This window comes from Corvus cornix, chromosome 3 (genome assembly GCF_000738735.6).
Source record: "Corvus cornix cornix isolate S_Up_H32 chromosome 3, ASM73873v5, whole genome shotgun sequence".
NCBI lineage: Eukaryota > Metazoa > Chordata > Aves > Passeriformes > Corvidae > Corvus > Corvus cornix.
In genome coordinates this window covers 84,919,004-84,933,845 of record NC_047056.1, presented here as the reverse complement: position 1 = coordinate 84,933,845, position 14,842 = coordinate 84,919,004, and the positions used below count along the sequence as shown (strand labels likewise).

General features: G+C 38.8%; 1 protein-coding gene across 49 annotated transcripts in view; it reads left to right on the top strand.

The window, feature by feature from the left end:
• Window positions 1-14,842, top strand: part of RIMS1 (regulating synaptic membrane exocytosis 1) — a 316,584-nt gene that overhangs the window by 66,112 nt on the left and 235,630 nt on the right. The window contains exon 1 of one of the 49 annotated variants that reach the window (XM_039568345.1): window positions 5,228-5,330. The exons of the other annotated variants lie outside the window; for them this stretch is intronic. The gene's annotated coding sequence lies outside the window, so the exon portion shown is untranslated. Of the gene's footprint in view, window positions 1-5,227; window positions 5,331-14,842 lie in introns of those variants that run through there. 49 annotated transcript variants of the gene reach the window in all.

The window sequence follows — 14,842 nt, the reverse complement described above, 5'->3', positions numbered from 1 at the left end:
CATGAGAAAATGGAAAGAAGATGCAAAGGATGGGAAGTAGGAAGAATGAAGGCAGATACTGTGTGAATGGAAGTGTGTGTGGTTTTTAACTTCTTGAACCATAGGGTACCATAGGGTTTTTGCTTAGAAAGTGTAAATCTACCGATCTGTGAAAAATGTGCAAAAACCATGTTCAATTCCATATCATGATTAGAAATGGCTACTTTTTAATTCTAAACTGGGTGGAAGGGGAAAGGTGTAATCAGTATAAAAGCACTTTTAATATAATTTTTCTAACAAATTTATAGCTCAAATATTTCCAAGTTTTGAAGAAAATCATGCTTGCTTTAGATTCCTAGCTGTATAAATCTTGTATAAATATGAAGACACATGCTTCTGAAAATCCTGTTTTGTAATCCTTCTATCTGCTGGGAGTAAAGGTAATTTGCATGAATTTACCATCTAGAAAGCAAAATTGAGTCAGTGAGTTCCCCAAACAACAGGTTCACCTGTAGGTGAAAGCTCTGTGCATCTGTGGATTAAATATTTTTTTTGATAAATCATTTGTTGTCATTATACTACGATTCAGGGTCTCAGGCCAGATGTACTAGGGGTTAGACTAAGGCTTAGACTCTTCCAGACCTGAAGAATTTTAAATGTAAACCCTGAGTTAAAATCCTGCATTACCACGAGCTTCCTGTAGCAACAGTGTGCTTCGTTGGCACAACTCCCTTTCATGCAAAAGGGTTTAAAAGAAAAATCCACTTTTTCGCCCCTAGTTGTAGTCTTTCTGATAAAGAAAAACCATCCCTTTTATCCTTTTTTTCCCAATTGGTTGCTTAGGTGTAATATTAAAAAGCTTCATCCAGGTTGGGGTTCGGAGGGGGAAGGAAGGAATTGGCAGTTTTCTGTGGTGTGTTTGTGGGGCTGCTGCCCTTCTTGACTGGGCTGGCTGGACTGTGAGATACCTGGGAATCCCAGACAAATAACTGCTATGTGTTAGCAATGAGCCAGATGTCTGCTAAGAATGTAGGGATGTTTCATGCTTGCTGTGGAGTCAGAGGAGACTGTGCAGCAGAGAGCACAGGCGAGCACTGTGCCGTGAATCATCTGCTGCGCCTTCCTGCACCTGCTCTGGCCACCTGGGCACTCAGTAGTCACCCTTCACACGTTGTTTGAGGAACACATCCGTGGGTATGCGTGGGATTTTGTAGACAGAAAAGTGAAGCCATTGCTCCTCCCCAGGGAGATGAGAAGGGGAAAACCTCTGCTGTAGTTACAGCTAAGTTTGCCCAAATAAAGTCCAGCTGTCATCACTGAGACCAGAAACATGGAAGTAATAAAACACATCACTTGCTGAATTTATAATCTGTGATGCTGCTTCAGTGCACTGAAAAACTGAAGCTGCCGCGTAAAAATCCAGTGTAGCTTTGATCCTATCCCTGGGACAAAAAAATTACTTATATTTGTATAAAATATAATTCATATCATACATATAAAGTAAAAAATAATGATAAAGAGTGGTTAATGTTTCTTTGCTCCCTGTGATTTTCAGTTTAATGACTTAGATAAAAGTAAAGTGATTGGAGTACCCTCTTCTTCTTGACATGTCTTCAATTTTTTGAGAAATCAGTTGCCAATTCATAAAACTAATCCTCTTAGAAGATGGCCTATATTCTAGAGCCTTTTATTTCTAGTGGCTTGTAACAAAATGAACCTGAGTATACTGAGATGTAAAATGCAAAGCCAGAATAAATGTAGAGCAGTTGAGACTACCCTAGAGTTCAGATAAAATACGGTACCAAGCAATCTAAGACATTCTTCCTGAACAGCCAGTTACTGACTCAGAATTCAGTAGCTTGTTAGCCCATTTCTAAAACAAGCTTTTTGTTCCAGGCTCTTTCATGGGACAATAAGAGCATCTGCCATACAGACAGATTTCTGAATGCATCTCATCTAAATGCACCAAAATATGGTATTGTGAACAATGGTGGTTTTCTCTTGCTCTTAAATTATTAAGTTTATCCATGAAGTCTGTGCCCAAATCACTTCTTGTCCTGTGCCATTTATCGCTGTCTTGCTGTCTGTATAGGGAAGGAGGTGGTGAGAGAGATCTGTTTCATAATTCTTTTACAAAATAAACTTCAACGTTTTTTCTCCTGATTGAGGGTAAATCTTTGGAGTATGCAAGATCTTGTGAAAAAACACTCTTCACTTTGTCCTGCATGCCATTTTGGTCCAGTTTTTCATTCTAGGTTTGAGGGTATCCCCGTTTCTATACCTTGTTCCTTTCCTGTTTTCTTTGACTTTGTATTTTTTCCATTTATTGTTTACTGATATCATTTATTCAGTACAAAGGATAATTTATTTAACACTATGAAAAGAAGAACATTAAGTTACTAGTACAAACAGCAACAAAAGAAGGAAGAATAAAGTCTCAAAAAGGACAAATAATACTGAACTAATGCTGCACAGTTAAGGTTGGTGGGAATTGGGCTTCTACATCATTCTTATTGGAATATCAGCTGCTCTTTTTTTCATAGTCTGGCAGCCATCACTCATGCTTCAATTACGTTCTTTTTGCTCATGGCTGTAGTGCTCAAGATCTGTCTCAAAGGCCTCTTCAACTAAAGCAGTCTAAACCCCAGCCTTGTGCATTGCATCAGCTGGTGACAAATGAGCAGGTGCCCTGTGAGGTCATCCAGGCGCAGGAAGGGAAGGCACTTCAGCAACACATGTGAGGCTCTTCTGTTCTTCAGGAGCTGGAGTTGATCAGACAGCTCTGAGGTGGAGGAGAACAAGGCGCTGCAAGGGCTGTTGCTCCACCAGAGCAAAACAGACGTGGATGGAAAAGATCATATTCTGCCAAAATGACTGTGAAAATGTCCTCAACTGCTCCTAGTTCTTTCTAGTTTTCTTCTGTGTTAATACTGGCTGGTATTTTTTTCTTTTTCAATCAGGCTAGGGTAGAGGGAGTAGTTTGGGTTTCTCTTCTTGCCCATTGTAACATTTCTCTGGAGCAGAGACTAGGTCATATTTTGGTGTGGGCCAAAGTCCAAGTAGAACTTAATCTGGCTGTGCCATAAAAAGCAATAAAAATGTTTCTTTAAAAAAATCAGCAACAAAAGGAGGTCCAAGGAGAATCTCTAGCCTTTATTGGATGCAGGAGGAGATATAGTGACAAAGGATGAGGAGAAAGCTGAGGTACTTATTGCCTCACATCTTAATAGCAAGACCAGTTGTTCTCTGGGCATCCAGACCCCTGAGCTGGAAGAACAGGGATGGGGACCACAGTGATACCTCTGTAATCCAGGAGAAATTATCAGTGACCTGCTACACCATTTAGTCTATGGGCCCTGGTGGCATGCACCTGAGGGTACTGAGGGAGCTGGCAAAAGTGCTCACTGGGGCACTTTGCATCATTTACCAGCAGTCCTGGATAAACAGGGAGATCACAGCTGGGTGGATGATGGCAAATGTGACATCTATCTACATGGAGGGTTGGAAGGAGGATCTGAGTAGCTACAGCCCTGTCAGTCTGACTTTGGTGCCAGAGAAGGTCATGGAACAGATCATCCTGAGTGTCATTGCGCAGTACATGCAGGACAACCAGGGGATCAGGCCCAGCCAGCCTGGGTTTAGGAACGGCAGGTCCTTCTGTGACAAAGAGACATGCTTAGTGGATGAGGGAAGGAACGTGGATGTGTCTACCTGTACTTTAGTAAAGCCTTTAATTCTGGCCCCACAGGATACTCCTGGAGAAGCTGGCAGCCCATGGCTTGGTGGTGCACTTTTCACTGGCTAAATACTGGCTGGATGGCTGGGCCCAGAGAGTGGTGGTGAATGCGAGTCACAACCAGCTGTTGGCCGGTCACTACTGGGCTCCCCAGGGCTCAGCATTGGGGCCAGTCCTGTTTAATATATTTATCAATGGATGAGGGAATCAAGTGCACCTTCACTGGGTTTGTGGGCAACAGCAGCTTAGATGGGAGTATTAATCTGGTGGAGGGTAGTAGAAAGGCTCTGCAGAGGGCTCTGGACAGGCTGGATCAATGGGCCTGAGGCCAACATTATGAGGTTCAACAAGACCAAGTGCTGGGTCCTGCCCTTGGGTCACAACAACCTCATGCAGTGCTACAGGCTGGGGCTGCAGAGCGCTCAGTGGAAAAGGACCTGGAAGTGCTTGTTGACAGCAGCTGAATATGAGGTGTAAACAAGCGGCCAAGAAGGCCAATGGCATCCTGGCCTGTATCAGCAATAGTGTGGCCAGCAGGACCAGGGAAGTGATTCTTCCCCTGTGCTTAACACTGGTGAGGCTGCACCTTGAGGCATTGAAGGGCTGGAATGAATCCAGAGAAGGGCGGTGGAGCTGGTGAAGGGTCTGGAGCAAAAGTTCTGTGAAGAGCAGCTGAGGGAGCTGGGGTTGTTTAGCCTGGAGAGGAGGAGGCACAGGGGAGACCTTATCACTCTCAGTGATCTTAAGGATCTTTTCCAACATAAACCATTCAGTGATTCTGTGATGTTGTTGATTTACAGCATACAAAAAAGCCTGAAGAAAGACCCTATTGCAAACCTACCATGTTTTTGTAGAGCCTCTGTAATTGTGAGGAGACAGGAGAGTGGAAAGCTGCTTACAAGCTTTCTGGAAAGTTTCATCTGGTGTTGAGGAGGAAGGACCGTAATTCTGAGGAGGCCCTTCTGTATTTCCCTACAGGGATTTACTGGTTTGCATCCTTGATCTGGTGTATGACATCTACAGTGTGATGTAGGGCAGCTGACAAATCACAGATACTGTCTGTATTACTAGCTTTGTAAAGCTATAAAGTTTGAAATCTCTGCAGAAAGGGACACACCATGCAGTGTTGTTTCTTCAGGACACCCTTAGAAATTAAAGGCAGGCTTCTCATTTGCATCCTTCATACGCTGGAAAGCTCCCTCTTCAAGGAGACTTGTGAAGCTCTGTGAGCATTGTTTACCATGGAAATGCTTCTGTACCTCCTATATTCTGAAAACAGTTTATTTCCTGGTATAATTGTTTTGGTCATATAAGTCTGTGGAAAGATAGTTTATCTTGATTATTTGCCACAAAAGTATGCCATGCCACATGCTTCTCCAGGACCTAGTTGTCTGATTAAAAGTTTGCCATGCTGAAAGAAAATCAAATAGGAACAATTGTAACATTATGCTCTGGTCTAAAAGAAGAGTTACTTGCTCAAAAGCAATTTACTTTTCTCTTGTTTTTTCAGCTTGGATACCTGTGGAATTAGTGACCCTTCTAGACATGATTTCAAAACCGCTTCAGGGGAGAAAACTGCTTTCAGTTGGTCAGACGGTTCTGTCGTAAAACAATGGTGATATGTTAATATGTATTGTTACTGCAGTTTAAATTATTTTGCTTTTTAATACTTCAAAGCTTTTCTGTAGGTGATGGTGATGATAGCTTGCTTTTCAAATGTGTGCAAGTTGTCTATCTTCATGAAGCAGATCTTTAAGATCAGGGGAACAGCAACACTAAATAAGGGCACAGAAAATCCCCATCCATCCGTTAGAGTAGCTAGGGAGGCATGAATGAGAGAAAATATTTCACATGGAATATTCATGCTATTCTGAATATTTTTAAGTCTTTGTATGCTAGCACCCAAAACCACATTTCAAGTAGTATTTAAAGATTAGGAATCTGCTGATTTAGAAGATCAATGAAATTAAAAGATAAGCTGCGATGAAGTGACAGGCTTGAAACAGTCTAACAACACTTGTTCACACAAAGGAAAAACAAAATGAAAAATTTTACCAAAAACTAGTTAGCACCAGAATTTTGGGAAATGTTATTTATTACTTTTTTTTCAAATGAAGTTTTGTGGGTTTTGAGCTGTGATTTGTAGATAACTTTAAATCTTTTGATTTCAGTAGCAACCATGCTTTTGCTTCACGCATGTGTTCAGATGGAACACGTTTGAATTCTGAACTGGAAAGCACTTAAAATGAAGTACAGCTTGAGTCCAGAACTGGACTTGCTGCTGATCACGTCTGTAACTGTGAAGGTTTTAGGTTTGATGGATGAGAGATAGACTTCAGATACCATAGGGATCTGCATAAAGTAAGGACCTAAACAGAAAAGCAGACCATTTCTTTGGAGTTACCTGAAATGAAGCTGTGTTGGGATATGCTGTGTTGTTCTTCTGTAATTTTCTTTCTGTGTGTTCACAAGGTATTACAGTCGTAAATATTACCGTATCCCGCAGCCATAGGGAGGAGGAGAGAAGATCCAACAGGCAGGAATTTTGCAGCAAGACTGATTTATTTAATTATTTTACAAACTCTTTTATAGACTTTTTCGTCATAGCCTAATTGGACAAAGGATCAGCCACCCCTTGGGGGTGATTGGCTAAAATCCTAAAACATCCATTGTCAAAATATTTTTCTGCTGTACCATAAACATAGTTCTACAAGGTTGCAGGTGTTCATGGTTTAGAGAACTTCTGCTAATCTCTTCATGAGAGAGAAAAGTATCCCACAGCTTAGAAAACAGCAGGGAAATTCCTTGCTAACAGCATTTTTGTATCCACAACAAGGCACTTATCATCATTGCATTTTGCTTAGATTTAAAAATAGAAATAATGATAGCAGTTTGGAGAGGGAGCGTGTTTTTCTATCACTTTGGGAGAAACAGGCTGCTTAGTTCATAGGTCACAGGTTATATACAATAGATAAGAGAAAAAAAATGGTATGCTGTGTTAGGCAACTTAAATCTTTCCTTAAGGCTTAATTTGATAGCATTTCGGATTTTCAGCCAAGCAAATCTGTTTGTGAATATCCTCTGATATTCAGGGATTTTTTTGTTTGTTTGTCTTTGATCAAAGAAGACAGAAATGCCCACAAGCCAAAGTGTTTCAGAAGTCAGGTAGAAAAAATTACTGAGTTTGGCTATGATGCCTTAGACCACATTTTGGTTTTACATTTTTGTACCTGGAGTCCTTGATGTTTGGGTAGATGTATCTGACAGGACTTACCATGACCAGGAGTACATGTGCATAGTGTACCAGCTCCCCTTAAAAAGTTTGGAAAAAGTCAGATGGTAACGAAGTTCGAGCTCAGAGGAAGGCTTTGTACTCCCAGTACATGTATGTTGGTCAGGAAGCCTGTTCAAGAAGATTCCTTTGTGACTCTTTCCTGTAGGAGGAGGTGTTCCCTTCAGCGGATGAATAGAGACAGCTTGTCTTAATGGAGTGATTCGTAGTACAGAAAAAATCTCTCCAGTGTGACTTTACTCCTTCTCAGCAGAGGAATGATGACCTCTCCTTCTGAATTTCCAGGGCAGAAAAGGAGATTAGAAGGTGTTCTGTGTGTTTGATACTGTCTGCATCTGATAATGTTTCCTAGGACCACAATATTTTCTTTGTATTATCTGAGAAAACCAGGAGATCTGTCTAGGTAGTAGAAAAGGAGAGAATGCTTCAGTAATTGCTCTGCTGCTTAGTGTCTAAGGGATTTTCTTAGGTTGCCTTTATCACCACCTTTCTGCCATGTCTTGGTGTAATTTGATATTTTTAAATTTTTTTTTTTTGCTTGAACCTTGCAATTTCAGAGAGATAATTCAGTGAATTTGACGTGTTGTGATAGAAGCCAGGAGAAATCCTTTTTAAAAATAAAAAATCCAGTTAATTTTTCTTAGACTACAAATACAAAAAATGAACTAGTCATGTGATTATCTATTGTTTTCAGTAGTCAGAGTTAATGCTTTTCTGGGTGCCGTGACGCTGCATTTCAACCCAATCAAATCAAATTATGATTTAATAAGTTATTTTCAGATTTAACTATTCCATTGTTTTTTAATGCTAGGAACAGTTACAGGGAGACTTGCAATGTCACTGCAACATATTTTTTATTATATAATTGAAATGTGCTTCATTCTGAACTGTTTCAACATCACTTTTTTGTGGCAGAATTTACACAGCATGTAATTTTATCCTTATACTGCATTATCTATATTCTAGCTACTCACCCAATTAAGAGAAGTAAGAAAGAATACTGAGTCAATTAAATGAGCAAATTGACTGTTCTGAGGGTCTGTTTAACACGCTCTTTTACATCAAAACCAACAACATTTATCTGATGGAGAATTTCTTTGATTCTGACAAAAATGACAGCCTGTTACACATCTATGCTGGAGATGTACAGTGCTTCGTCAAAATACTGTTGCAGTCGACCAACAAAACATTCCAGTCTTCTGTGGACAAAAGAGCTAGGAAATATACAAAAACGTCTTTATAAACCACAATTATCTCTTTGGAGTGCAAGGTAACTATTATTTTTTAGGTTTACAATATTTGAGGAAGAGAACAGTTTGAAAGTGTTAAACCACTTTACCACCACCCTGTGGTAAAGAAATGAGTAAAAAAAAAATCTATAGAAAATTAGCATTATATATTGCAATAAAAGCATTAGGCAATATTTTATCAGCTTGTGACCAGTATCATAGAAACAACTCATTGATTAACAGTGTTCTGGGTAAATAAGCACACTTCAAAATTTTGTATCTCAGTGTTAAATGCACATGTAACTTTAAAATACGGTTTTAGTTTGGACTCCTGCCTCCATATTATTAGCATTTAAAACAAAAAAATAATTAGTCCCCCCATATTACTAGCATTTAAACCAAAAATTGAATTAGTAATTCTAATTTACTCATGTTAGTGTTAATTGGATTCCGTCACAAATATAAGTGATTTATCATCTATCACGGGTATAAAGCATTGGAAGGACAAATAATTATTTAAACAATTATGTCTATTTTTACTTCATTGGTTTGGTAACTTGGTATGCCTTTTATGAGCATCCTGAGTAAACTGTAGGTGGGTGAGAAATTAATTTCCTAAAATTACGTCTTTTCTCATGGTGGTAATAGAAAGTCAGTATTTTACAGAGGCAAAGTTGATCTGCCACAGGTAAGTGTGTATTGTTGTATGGAAGATGCTAAATGTAATTCCAAAGTGGTAGTGTAAATAGTGACTATAAATACATTTATTAATCTAAACTCCAGAAAAGTCAGACAGGAAATATGAACTCAGTAATAGCCTGTCACTTTGAATCACATGATAAAGCAGGATTGAAAATGTATCAGTAAAATAAATCCATAGCTAAATATGCCTGGTAATATATAAATAGTGTTTTGGAAACAAGATCTGAATCTGTGCTTTAAATTATAAGTAAACCCCAACCTTCATCTAGGAAGGGGAAATGTTCTGTAATGAAGTGATCATTTGATAAATTTTTTTAGTTATTAAAAATCAAATTTAGTGCTTTGAAAGTATTTCCAGTTGGTGTGTTCCACATACTTGTACGATACAAGCATAGGACTAATGCTGAAGCAAGAGAGCAGATCTGGAAAAGAAGTAAGATGATGGAGATGTTTGCTATATAAGGCTTGCAAATGCCAGTGATTTTGCTTCCGACATCTTTGCAATATGTCCTTCTGCATTTCCATGTTGTTATTTAGAAATCTCTTAAAATCATTGTACAAGCAAAAAAGCTTTAGCTTCGTTTAGTTCAGCTTGCTTTACTGAATTGCAGTATTCACATCAACAACCAAACACACCATAAAACATGGCTGGAGAATTAAACCTGCATCATTCCTGCATCCATTTTAGCAAAGGATGATAATTAAGTTGTTCAGAATGGCTGAAAGGCAAGAATCAAAATATTGCTTGACTACCTCTGGAGGGTGAATAATTACATTGCATTACAAATTGTGATTTCAAGTGAGAGATTGCTGCTTTCCCTTCATTATGGAATTTTTTGGTTTGAGTTTGGGAGGCTTAGTTCTGACACATCTCAGATTTTTCTTCTTTAGTAATCCTGTATTGATTCTTGTCTTCCAGCTACAAGGAACCAGGTGAGACTCCTGTCGGCATTTGCTTTTGTTACTGAAAGCTAGTAAAGTGATAGATTAAGTACCAGCAATCCTTTCCTCTCTTTCTTTCTTTAGTGCTGATTCCCATCACAGTCTGCATTTTCAAGCATGTGTGAGTGTGCCATTCACAACTTTGATTTGGGAAGCTGGTATTCTGGAGTTGGGGGAAGTTGCTTTGTCACCCTTTTCCTTACACTGAAGTTATCTCAATAGGAGTTGCTAGAATTAACTCTGCAGCTGCTTTGGGACTTCTGCCCATATGGGAAAGCATGCAGGAATGGTGTCCAAGATGTATGGGGCTGGCTGAAGAGAAGTAGAGCTCAGAGGGGAAAAAATCCCCTCTTAAGGAATTACAGAGTGAGAAATTACACTACCCAATTTTTTTTTTAGAGGAGTAAACCACATGCTTACAATCAAACCAAGCCAAGATCTTAGTCAGCAGATTTTAGTGATACCCTGGAGGTGGGGTTCTGGAGGTACTCTAAGGTGTAAGCAAGAAAGAAGATTTTTCTTCATTTTACTTGGCAATATTCTGATACTGCAAGCTTTCTGTTTTCATGCTTGCTTCTTCACTAGATGATAAACTCTGCTACACAGAATGGAGTAGTTTCTGTTCCTTTAGAACTTTGCATCACCTTAAGCCGAAGCTACTGCCGATCAGACATTGTTAAAAAGTATACCTTTAGAGCTGTTAAATTTCATTAAGATATTTTGTTTGAGACTGTCAGTGTTTGGAATAAATGCTTTGAGAATTTCTGGATTTTGCCTATTATAATTTCAAGAATGTTTTAAAAATATAAGTTTTTAAGTTCAAGGTATGTACTTCACTTCTGCTTATGCACTTCAGAGTGGTGTTCTGTAATAGACATATTTCATAGTACTGCACCATATAAATATTCAGAAAAAGTAAGTATTTAAAATTACATCATTAAAATTTAATCTGAAAGCAATATTCCTTTTAAGTTATTGGCATGGCTTTTTGCAAGAAGTGGAGAGTGTTTCAGCAGCTAGAACCAGCAACCTCCCCTATGCCAATTACATGGTGCACCCTTAGATCATACTGTATGCAACACCAGCTTGGCACTTTGGCTACCAATGGCATACATATTTTAAAACAATTGTCCCGTTCTTCAAAAATTCACACAGCTCGCCACTACTGTGCTGTACATGTGACCTGATTTCATATTCTGCTTGCTTTTGTATGCTGTGGTCTTACAGCAAAGTAAGCAGCAACACTGGAGAAGAGAGAAAGAAAATTCCCATTGACAGTGTCTGTGCATAGAGCACTCTCCCATTTCCTGAGATGGTACCAGGCTTTTGGATAACACTGTTCTTCATTCTTTAATTGTCCAGCTATACGGACTGAGTTATTTTTATTCCCGTCAGGGTGGACTGTAACACCCTTATCGGTAGAATGGAGATAATTCTATTTTTATTTAAAGCATCTTGAAATCTGTCAACTGAAATAAAAGCCATTTGAAATAGTGAGTAGATCCTTCCTTCCTTTCTTCCTTCCTTCCTTCCTTCCTTCCTTCCGTCCGTCCATCCTTCCTTCTCACTATGGTGAATTATCTATTATTATCTTGTAGTATGTGGTCTATCTGAATCTTCGTCTTCCCTTTGAGCACCTTGATGAATCTTGAAAGGAATAATTTCAACTCTTTAGAGCTCCTGAAATTTTAATAAGATTACTTGTACTGATAATATACTTCTCTCTCTCGTTAGAGTATATATTTCAGGTAAATTTGATTGCTTCTTTAAGCTACGTGCATCTTGAGAAATTATCTTAAAATAATTTGGATTTATTTTGCACTACCCTAAGCCAAATGATTTTTTTAAGCCTTAAGCATAGTGTGAGGCAACACAAATTACAAGCCATAGTAGCTTTTTTTAGGTGTAGGTAATATTGAACCAAATCTTGGGTTGATTCTGATATCAGAAGATTGTAGTTAGAGCTGGATTTTTTTGGTTGCCTTTTAAAGTTAAAAACATGAAAAAGATGCTGAATGTAAAAACTATTTTCGATGAAGCAATAATGGCAAAATAGAAAAGCAGTAAAATGGAAAGTAAACCACTTTCCCACTGCCCTGCCCATTGAAGTGAAGACTTTCCAGCCTTCTGGTGTGCTATGGGATGTGCTGCTCTGAGCAGTGTTTCTCTCCCTTGTTGGTAACTGCATGGTGTATGGTGTGTGGTTTTTCTGGAGGACAGCTGGCTGTCTCAGCTACCAAAGAATGAAAAAGCTCTCAAAAAAATACAGCACATTAGACTAAATGCCTATTAACTTCATGCCATGTGAAGTTCATGAAGTTTCCATCATTGAAGATAACCAAGAACCTGGTTGGACATGGTCCCAGGCGACCTGCTGTAGTAGACCATGCTTGGAGCAGGGTGGGGTTGGATGAGGGACCTCAAGCAGTCCTTCTGAAGCTCAAGGATGCTATAAAGTGATAAGTGATATAAGTGATTCTATAAAATTAAATTCAGCAGAATTCACCCAAATCAGGGCATGTCTGTATGTGTTAGTTTTCGTAGGTCTCTGTCTTTCTAAATGAGGAATTCTTCATGAAATTGTCAAAATAATTTCCTGGATTTTTATTTTGATTCAGTTTGAGTTCCTATATCATCAGGATAACAATATTTTAAGTGTTATAGTTCTGTGTAGTTATTTTAACATCCTCATTACTGTAATGCTTCAGTGCCATGTATACAATGCTTCGTTTCTTGGGAACTTCCATTAATATCTCTTACAGCCCTGTTAAACAAGTATTGTACTTTGAATTCACACAATGCATAATCATTTTACTCAGCCAGATTCACATTCAGCCAGAGGTTCATAAACTGTTTTACTGTTGACTGGATGTCACAGTCAACAGTGTCAGAAGTGACAGACACCACCATTAGCAGTGGTCTTGACAGCAACTAATACTGTTGGAATGGGAAGTGATGTTTTCTGTGTCAGGCTACTTGCCAGTCTGAAGTCATTAATGGTACTTGTACTCAGAACAGCTACTCTAATGGCCTTTGCTTAGGGTCTGCATTATGGTAAGTCCTATTGCTGTAATTCCAGTCCTCCTACCAGACCTCCTGACTGGCAGAACTTGGAACACAGTACAAATATAAATGTTGGCTTCAAATGTTAGTTTCTTTTTAAGATAAATGCTTTAATAATGCACACCATTTTTACTTTCATTATTACTCTTGTAGATTTTATTATATGAACCAAGCATATTTTAGGGGGACCTTAACTGCCCTTAGGAGCTTTCATCTTGTTGAAGTTATGGGAAATAAAGCACTTGCCACTTCTGAAACCACATGTATAGATAGATCTCTGTTTCTGCTTCTAATATAACATGACAGGCAATGCAAGGAAAAGTCAGCATCTGAAAACTCATAACTCTGCAAGTGGTTTGGGGTGAGATTCTTCTCATATATATTTTCTTGTCATCTGAACTGTCTTCTAGTCAGTGCTGTTAAAAAGTACTTTTGAGGGCTTGTATACCAAGAAAAGCATGTGTAATAAGTTGAATGGTAATCTTTTGTATCTTCCTTTTTCACCATTAACTGTTGAGAGACTGCAGGTGACTAGTTCCTTGTTTTTAGAAAACAAAATTATTTCAGAATAATTGAATCACTATTTCTCCCCCAAACAATAGGGCTTTAAGAAACTTCTGTGTATTAGCACTGACAGCTGCTATATTTATGTAGGTCATTTATTTGTGTCTTTACTTCTCCATCTCAAAAGGAGAAATGAAATAATTATATCATAGAAGGAGGGAACCTCTGCCAGGTGACTCCACTCAGAGTTGAGTCTTTGAGTGAAGGTACCCAACTTTCTTCAAGCTGAACAAACTAAGTGATAGCAGAAACCTTCCAATTAGCTAAATTTATGTTTTACTAGACCAGACTCAGATAATCTAAAACAAGATAATTGTTGTAGGGGAAACTCTGGTCTGCTAGGTGAATCTTATTATTTGCGCCTATTAAAAAGGAGGAATTGGTCCAACTTCAGAATTTTCCTGAGCCATGCAAACCATGTAGTTTCCTCTCGTCTCCAGAACAGTGCCCTTCCTTCCAGTCTGTCAGTGGTTTGCCTTGAAAGTCTCCCTGGCAGCTTTTCAAATTCAGATTTCTTCAGTGCCCTCCCTTTCTGGTGGTCCATGGCAGGAGCTGCCAGTGCAGAGCAACTCTGAGGAGCAAAGCAGTCTCTTGTGTGGCCCCAGGGAAGTAGGCAGAGCAACGCAATAGGGTGGCCTTCCTCCTCTTCTTCACTTGCTTCCTTTCTGGGTTAAACGCATATAAGGTATGTACATGATAAACTGAAAACAAACTGAATAATTCTACCATCTGTTAGAAGCCATCAAAACAGAAGTAGGATAAAATATGAATTCATAATAGCTTTAAAAATATAGTGCAGTTTGGAGAGTAAGCAGGTGAATGTTTATGTAACACAGCTTGCCATGGGAAAACTAAGCCATGCATTTTTGATGTGTTAATGATTTTACAGCTTCTTAAATAGAATTGGAGAAATTTTATCCAGATACCATTTCAAATAGTCACTGTCATCATAGAGCTAGGGAAGGCTCTGTAGGTGCCTTTCTTCCTGAATAGATGGACAAATACAACTTCTGTAAATTGCAGCATATAGGTATTGCTGCCCTCTTTTCTTTCATAAATTAGTGGGTTTAATTAATCTTTTTGTTTCTGGTCGAGTTGCTTCTCTTTTGGCTGACTTCACTCCCTGTAGGAGCCGTTCTGTCCAGTGGTGCAGAAAACCATGTCTGTGATAAGAAGCCTGATGAATCACGAACAGGGATAATTTATACAGAGAATTGTTCTTGTATTATACAGGATATGCAAATGAAATGGGTCATGGGACAAGGATTTGTGTAGTGGGACTTAGTACAGACTCAACTCCGAGACCTGGAAATCAAGCATGTGATCTACAGTGGT